Below are 7,837 nucleotides of genomic sequence, written 5' to 3' on the forward strand. Positions count from 1 at the left end.
CTTCCTTTCTTTGTACATGTCTTTTGAGCACCAAGGAAGAGATGGTTTGGGTCAGCTACATTTGCTCTGGAGGGGAGCAAATACTTTGATCAGAGATTCCAGGCAGAAGTTGAATTTGTCTATGGCCTTGTTGATGTCAAGTTAGGTGCTATTGGGGCAAGGTTCGGGAGTGCCATGTTGGCCATGGCTCTGATGTTGAAGCAAATTCTTTCCTTCTTAGGTTGACCAGAGGTTTTATTGATGGTGAAGGACACTGTGAAGGAGATCTGTAGGTAGTCAGACCAGTCCACCAGGATGAGTTCACTAGTCAGGAGGTGGGGCATTCTAGAAACTATGAGATCCAAGGTGGAGCATTTGCAGTGAGTGGATTTCTGGCAGTGCTGTCGGAGGTCATTATCTTTGAGAAAGGAGGGAAAGGTGTCCATAGGTTTGTTGCCCTCGGTGCCCCAGTGAAGTCTGAACTCCCCAAGGAAGATAATGTTGGCTGAACTGATTAATCGGGATGTGAGGAATTCCATGCATTTTTCAACGAAGGTCTTAGTTTGACCTAGGGGTTGGTAGATCACGTTTATCGTGAAGGTTCGATTTAGAAATAGGTTGATCATTCCATCTTGCTTACAGAAATAGGCATTTTAAAATATTTGTTCACCTGGCACCACATCCTACCTATCTCTCGGAACTGCATCACTCTGTAGATTCCTTTAGTGTTGGTTAAATCATGCGAGGTTGTAGCAACTTTAATTGAACATAGGGCGCCCGGTTTTATGGTATTTATTTTTTGGCCATTTCCGTCTGTATTTATCCATTTTGTTTTTGGGGCCATTTTATTTGTATTTATCCATATTTATTTTATGTTTTGCATATAAATGAAGTTGTACATTTCCATATCTATTTAACTGATAGATGTGCACTCTTACTTTGATGTCTGTCGTGTTTTAGCTATTTAAGCTGCCAAATATTACACAAAAATAAATCCACTGGTAAATACTAGCATTATACCATAAATGTATGCTGACATATGCCATTATTTAAAGAAATTTCATCCTGTTTTTCAATTTCCCATGCTGTCCATCTGCTCAGCTGCTAGCCAATAATTCATGAATGACAGCACAGAGAGTCACTTCAAAAAAGCACAATTTCTGTATTTATTCACTTTTAAAAATAAATGCAGACAGAAAACACATTGTTTTCTGTCTGTATTTATCTGTAAAAATCCCTAAAAACGGAAAACCAGGAGCCTTAATTAAACAGGAAGAGGTGAACATAGCAGAAGGACTTCCTTAGGGGAAGCCTGGGCTCTACATTTCTGTAGGTAGGCGACAGAATAACTTTGAAAGTAATGGAGCAATGACTAGGCATACTGGGGATTACCCCATGTAATCTAAACATTTGTGCCTGCTACAAATGACATTTTCATACTCTGAAATACCAGGCGGCTTAGGGCTTAGATTGTTTTTTTTTTCTGTAAACAAAAAATGGTTGCTCTATTTATTGCGAGTTAACCATTAATATTCTGATCTATACACACACAACATAGTTTAGGAGCCACCGTCACTAGGCACTTTATAACACTTGAGCATCACATCAGCATAATTGACTCAGTAATTACTTATTTAGTCAAATGAATTCTTGATAAAAATGATGGGCCCGATTCACAGAACCAACTTAAGACAAAATCCTAAACTAACTACCATTTTGATATTCACAGAAGTTAGGATTTGGTCTTAAGACAGACTTAAGACAAAATCCTAACTTAAGTCTGTCTTAAATCTGTCTTAAGACAAACTTAAGACAAAATCCTAACTTCTGTGAATACCAAAAGTAGTAAGTTTAGGGTTTTGTCTTAAGTTAGTTCTGTGAATCGGGCCCGATGTCCTTAATTAGTAAATTAGTATCACTAATTCAACCTCTATAACATAATCCAGAGTTTCTTATTACACTCCTTTTTAGGTTGATGCCTATCAGACAGCACAGTTGTCTGGTTTGCTAACCACATTTGGAGACATTCAGAAAGCTTCCATGGGAATGCATTGCGCCCATTGTTTACCATTGGCTGTGCGGTTTGCAAATCACATTTGCTTGCTTTCTATTTGCTGACTTTATTTGTTATAGGCTGTCCAGCTTCAGTTTGTCTCTTCCATGAGCCTAGTCTTATTTACTGTATCCTTACAACAATGTTCAATTCTATAAACAGGCCTTTAAATCCTGTTCTTGTCTTGTCACATTTGCTGTGCATTAAAAAAAACAGGGTCTCAATGCAATATATCAGATTTAGAAAAGCACAAACTATTGGGGAACTAGGAGGCGACGAGTGGCCCTAGCCACATTACAGCGGCCTTCAAAGGAAGCTAGGGCTGGTGATCCCAGAATTTGAAGCATACTACTTGGCAGGGCAACTGCAGAGACTCACTCAATGGGTAGTGGGGAGGTTCACACCAGAGAGGGGGGATGCCCCCCTTTACCCCGGGGAGGGATGAACTGCTCCGAACACTAATGAGGACCGCAAAGCCACAACACATACACACCAATGAGCATAGAGTGATACAGAGGTGCTGGAACAAGTGCCTCCAGAAGACCCAGATGAAACACCCATACTCACCGGAACTGCTGCTGATGGTGACCAGGGCGCTGCCAAACGGGGGACAATGGGGAGGCATAGACGACTGGGTACAGGCAGGGGCGACAAGGATAGGGGATCTCTACAGAGATGGAGAACTTCTCCAATTCGAGGAATTCAGTACTGATTTGGACATCCCGCAGGGGATGAGATGGCACTGGTAGATGGATACAATCAAACCACCACAACATGCCATATGTGAATATATTGGGATAGCCGGAGGGGTTATAAAGGCAGTCATTTGCTTGTACAGGGCGATTGGAGAAGGGAAAACATATTGCAAAGGGCATCAAAGTTGTCTAGAAGCACACGATTCAGGCTCATAAGTTTTTACACATTACATCAAGCATACATTACCCTGGAACGAATAAATCAATACTTTCACAGGGAAGATGCGGAATGCCTAGATGCAAGGACGTTGGAGTGAATTTCATCCACAAGATGTGGAACTTCCGAGCTTTGGCTCATTACTGGCAGGAGGCGGCCCGAATCACTGATAGAATAGTACCATGTACTCCCACACACGGCTTGCTCAACATTTTCCCGCACATGGCCAAGACCAAAGTCATCGTCAGGTTTCAGGACCTGGCTTTCATATTATCCAAGCGGGAAATCACCAGTAGGTGGAAGGCACCAGATGGCTCTAGCATCATTAGGTGGAAGCGAGAGCTGGAGAAATGGGTGGGCTGCGAGAGCAGGGTCCTGGTGAGGAATGTGAGATGAGGCATAGGCAGAATAGAGAGGGCCCAAGCATGGGAGACACTGGTGGAGAAGATGAAACGCAATGGTCAAGAATACCGCAATACAACCCCAGTGGCGGGATCTAGACAGGGCAGCCCCCAGAGACAGGGCCCCGGCCTTGACCCAGAGCTGGGACCCGGGGGGAATGACCCATAGAATAAGCACAGCGAACTGGACAAAACATGACAAGGAGGTTTAAACATGAAAACTAAACTGGCCACTAATGTTTAGTAGGGAAAAATTACAAACACTTGAATTCAAGGCTTGCGATGGCCTGCAGTGTGGGAGAGGGGAGGGAGTTTGGGGATGTTGGGGGGATTTTGAATGAGCATATCAAATGTGATGATATCAAGACTTTAACTGGGTTATTAGGAAATGCTGAATGTAATTTAACAACCGATATCTATGCAATGTATGCCTTGTAACCTAAGGTGATGACAGCATAAGAACTTCTGTTATACCAAAACTCAATAAAATGTATTTTAAAAACAAAGTTGAAAAGCACAAACTAAGCAAGTTTTTGGTAATTCTTAAATGTGTTGGAAACAAATATTTTAATATGATCAAAACGAATCAATACATTAGGTTATGACACTGCCACTCATCGTTTGTGCGCTGTATGCTTTTAGCAGTAAAACTGTATGTCTGTGCAAATGTAATGGTCTTTTTAATTGAAGATGTGTTGTGTGGAACAGCAGTGGGTTACCACACCATGAATACTCCACTTTACCCCACTTGACACTATTCTACACCACTCCACACCACTGCAATTTACGCTGTATCCCTCCACTCTATGCCACTTCACTCTATGCCTCTCTGCTTTACCACTGCACTCTATGTGACAGCACTCTACACCAGTACACTTGACTCTGTACCACTCCACTCTTCGCCAGTGCAGTACATGCCGACCCACTCTATGCCACTCTAATCCTTTCTGCACCACTGCATTCTACGCCACATTACTCTACCCCACTGCACTCTATGCTGCTGCACTCTACCCTGCACAATGCCACTATACTGTTCACCACTCCACTCTGTGCCACTTCACTCTACTCTGAAACAATCTACTCTACACCACTGCACTTAGCGCCAATCCACTCTGTGCCACTCCACTGTACTCTACACCGCTGCACTCTACGCCACTGTAATCTACACTGCATCCCTTCACTCTGCACCACACTGTTCTACTCTGCACCACTCTATGCTATGCCACTGCATTCTAGTCTAATCACTGCACTGTATGCAAATGCACTCTACACCACTTCACTCAAAATCACTGCACTCTATGCCTCTCGAGGCAACTGCACCACTCAACTCTATACCAGTCTATGCCAATCACTCTACGATACTACACTCTACGGTACTCTACTCTGCATCACCCCAGTCTACGCTACTGCACTCTACCCTGTACCACTGCACTCTATTCTGCACCACTTCACTCTACACCACTTCACTCTACATCACTCAACACAACACTGCATAAATGCACTCTCCACCACTGAACTCTACATAACTCTACTCTGCACCACTGCAATCGATTCCACTGTGCTATGCTCTACGTAACTCTACTACACTCCATGCCAATGCATTGTACACCACTACACTCTATGACACTCTACTCTGCATCGCTCCACGCTACGTGACAGCACTCTATGCCAATCCACTCTAATCTACTCCTCACCACTGCACTCTAAATTGAACTCTATGACACTCTACTCTGTCACTGCATTGTATGCCATTTCACTCTACTCTGAAACTATATATTTTACACCACGGCACTCTAGACCACTCTATTGCCCTCTGTGCTAGTCCACTCTACACTACTCCACTCTACTCCAATGCAATCTACTCTTCGCCCCTCCACTCTACTCTGCACCACTCTACTCTACACCACTGAACTCTATGACACTCTATTCTATGGCACCACTGCACTGTAGGCCACTATACTCAACTCTGCAACAGTCTACTCTATACCAGTGCATTCTACGCCACTGTATGCTACACCATTGCACTCTACATTACTGAACTCGACGCCACTCTATTCTATGGCACCACTGCACTGTAGGCCACTATACCCAACTCTGCAACACTCTACTCTATACCGGTGCATTCTATGCCACTGTATGCTACGTCACGCTACATTACTGAACTCTACGCCACTCTATACTACTCTGCACCACTATATTCTATGCCACAGCTCTTTACGCCACTTTACTCTGCACTACTCTACTGTACGCTACTGTAATTATGCACCAATTCTCTTTACACCACTCTACTCTACAACACTCTACTCTGCAACTCTGCACTCTCTGCCACTGAACTCTATGCCACTCTACTCTGTGCCATTATACTCCACACCACTCTACTGTTAGCCACTGCACTCTACTCTGCACCACTCTACTACACTCTACTTGGATACACTCTGTAGTTGTGCAGAGTGCACTGGTGTATTCTATCCCACTGCACTCTATGCCAAACCACTCTACACCACTGTACTCTACGCCGGTCCACTCTACGTCACTATAATCTATTGTGGAGCACTGCACTCTTGCACGACAGTCTATGCCCCTTCACTCTATGCCTCTCTACTCTAAACCACTCTTCTGTTTGTCAGTGCACTCTACCTTACTCTACTATGCATCACTGCACTTTTCGCCACGGCACTCTACACCACTCCAGTCTACGCCACTCCACTCTGGTCTGCCCAACTTCACTCTATGCCACTCTAATCTGCAACACTGCACTCCATAACACTGCACTCTAAGTCAATGCACTCTACTCTGTGTCACTCTGCTCTATGGGAGTGCAGTCTACGCCCCTACTCTATGCCACTGTACTCTACCCTGAACCACTCCACTTTTCCCTGCGCCACTCCACTCTACACCACTTCAATCTACTCTGAAACAATCTACTCTACGCCACCATACTCTATTCCACTGCACTTTACTCCACTCTGTGCCACTCCACTCTATGCCACAGCAATCTATGCTGTGCCACTCTATGCCACTCTACTTTACTCCACTGCGCTCTACGCCACTCTACTCTTAACCACTGAGCTCTACACCAGTGCATTCTATGCAACTTTACATAAAACCAATGCACTCTTTGCCACTGCACTCTACACAAACTACTCTGCACCACTGCACTCTACGCAACGGCACTCTACATCACTACACGCTACATCACTCTACACCATTGCATTTTACGTCACTGCACTCTATGCCACTCTATTCCACTCTGCACCACTGTACTTTACACCACTCTACGTCACTGCACTCTACTCCACTTTACTCAAAACCAATGCACAATCCCAGTCTACTCTGCACCGCTGTACTTTATGCCACTTCATTTTAGGCTACTCTACTACACTCTAAGACACCACACTCTCAACACTACACTATACTCTATGACACTCTACTCCATTAAATTATACGCAACCCTATAACACCACTCTACTCCATTGTATGCCACTCCACTCTACTACACCACTCCACCCTATGCCACTCCACTCAACAGTAATCTACTTCGCTCTACGCCACTCCACTCTAAAACACTCGACTCCACTCTATGCAATACTCTCTGCTCGACTCTGCTCTATGCCACTCCACGACTCTCTATGCCACTCTACAAGACTCTATGCCACTCTACATATTTATTTATTTATTTATATTTCTTATATAGCGCCTGAATCGACCCCCGAAGGGGTATCTCCGCGCTTGCCTTGGGAACCCGTCCTGGCTTTTCCCTGTGAGATAGCCCCTACAGGGCATCCCCAAGGTGAAAGCCAGGCATCCCGCCGCAGGGGGCCGTTGTGGAGATTAAGCAAGCTTAATGCCCAGAGTTGCAGAGTGTGAACCCATGATTAGGTCAGGCACCGAAGCGAGAATTATCGAGTCCATGGACATTTGAGCTCAAGACCCTGCCGCGTCGGGAATTGAACCCTGGTCCCGGGTCTGACCTCTGCTTCAGGGTCTGCCTGCTCTAACCAGTGAGCCACACTTCTCCTACAACACTCTCTTCCAATTTATGACACTCTAACAGACTCTATGCTACTCCACTCTATGCCACTCAACTCTACAACCCTCTACACCTTAAACGACACTCCACCACACTCTACGCCATTCCATGCCACACAACTCTACTCTATGCAACTCTACTCGCCTCCACTCCACAACTGTCTACGCCACTCCATAACATTCCGCTCTAATCTACGACACTCCACTTTACAACACTCCACATCACTCTCATTTATGCCACCAGCCATGCTGAATCGCAGCCATGCTGGTGTACATGAACAAAAAAAGTTGCCGAAGCCAATAGCTCTTTTGTAGGCGAGACCTATTGGCTTTGCCAATTATTTTCGTGTTTAAGATGTCCAAAAACGTTCACTCTCATCAAACCTCTTATCAGTACACATGTGCTGAGTCTTTTTGGCCAATATCGTTGTTTTTAGCTGTTTTAAGTGGCAAAGCCCATGAT

The sequence above is a fragment of the Lissotriton vulgaris genome, chromosome 10, assembly GCF_964263255.1.
Source record: "Lissotriton vulgaris chromosome 10, aLisVul1.2, whole genome shotgun sequence".
Taxonomy (NCBI): Eukaryota; Metazoa; Chordata; class Amphibia; order Caudata; family Salamandridae; genus Lissotriton; species Lissotriton vulgaris.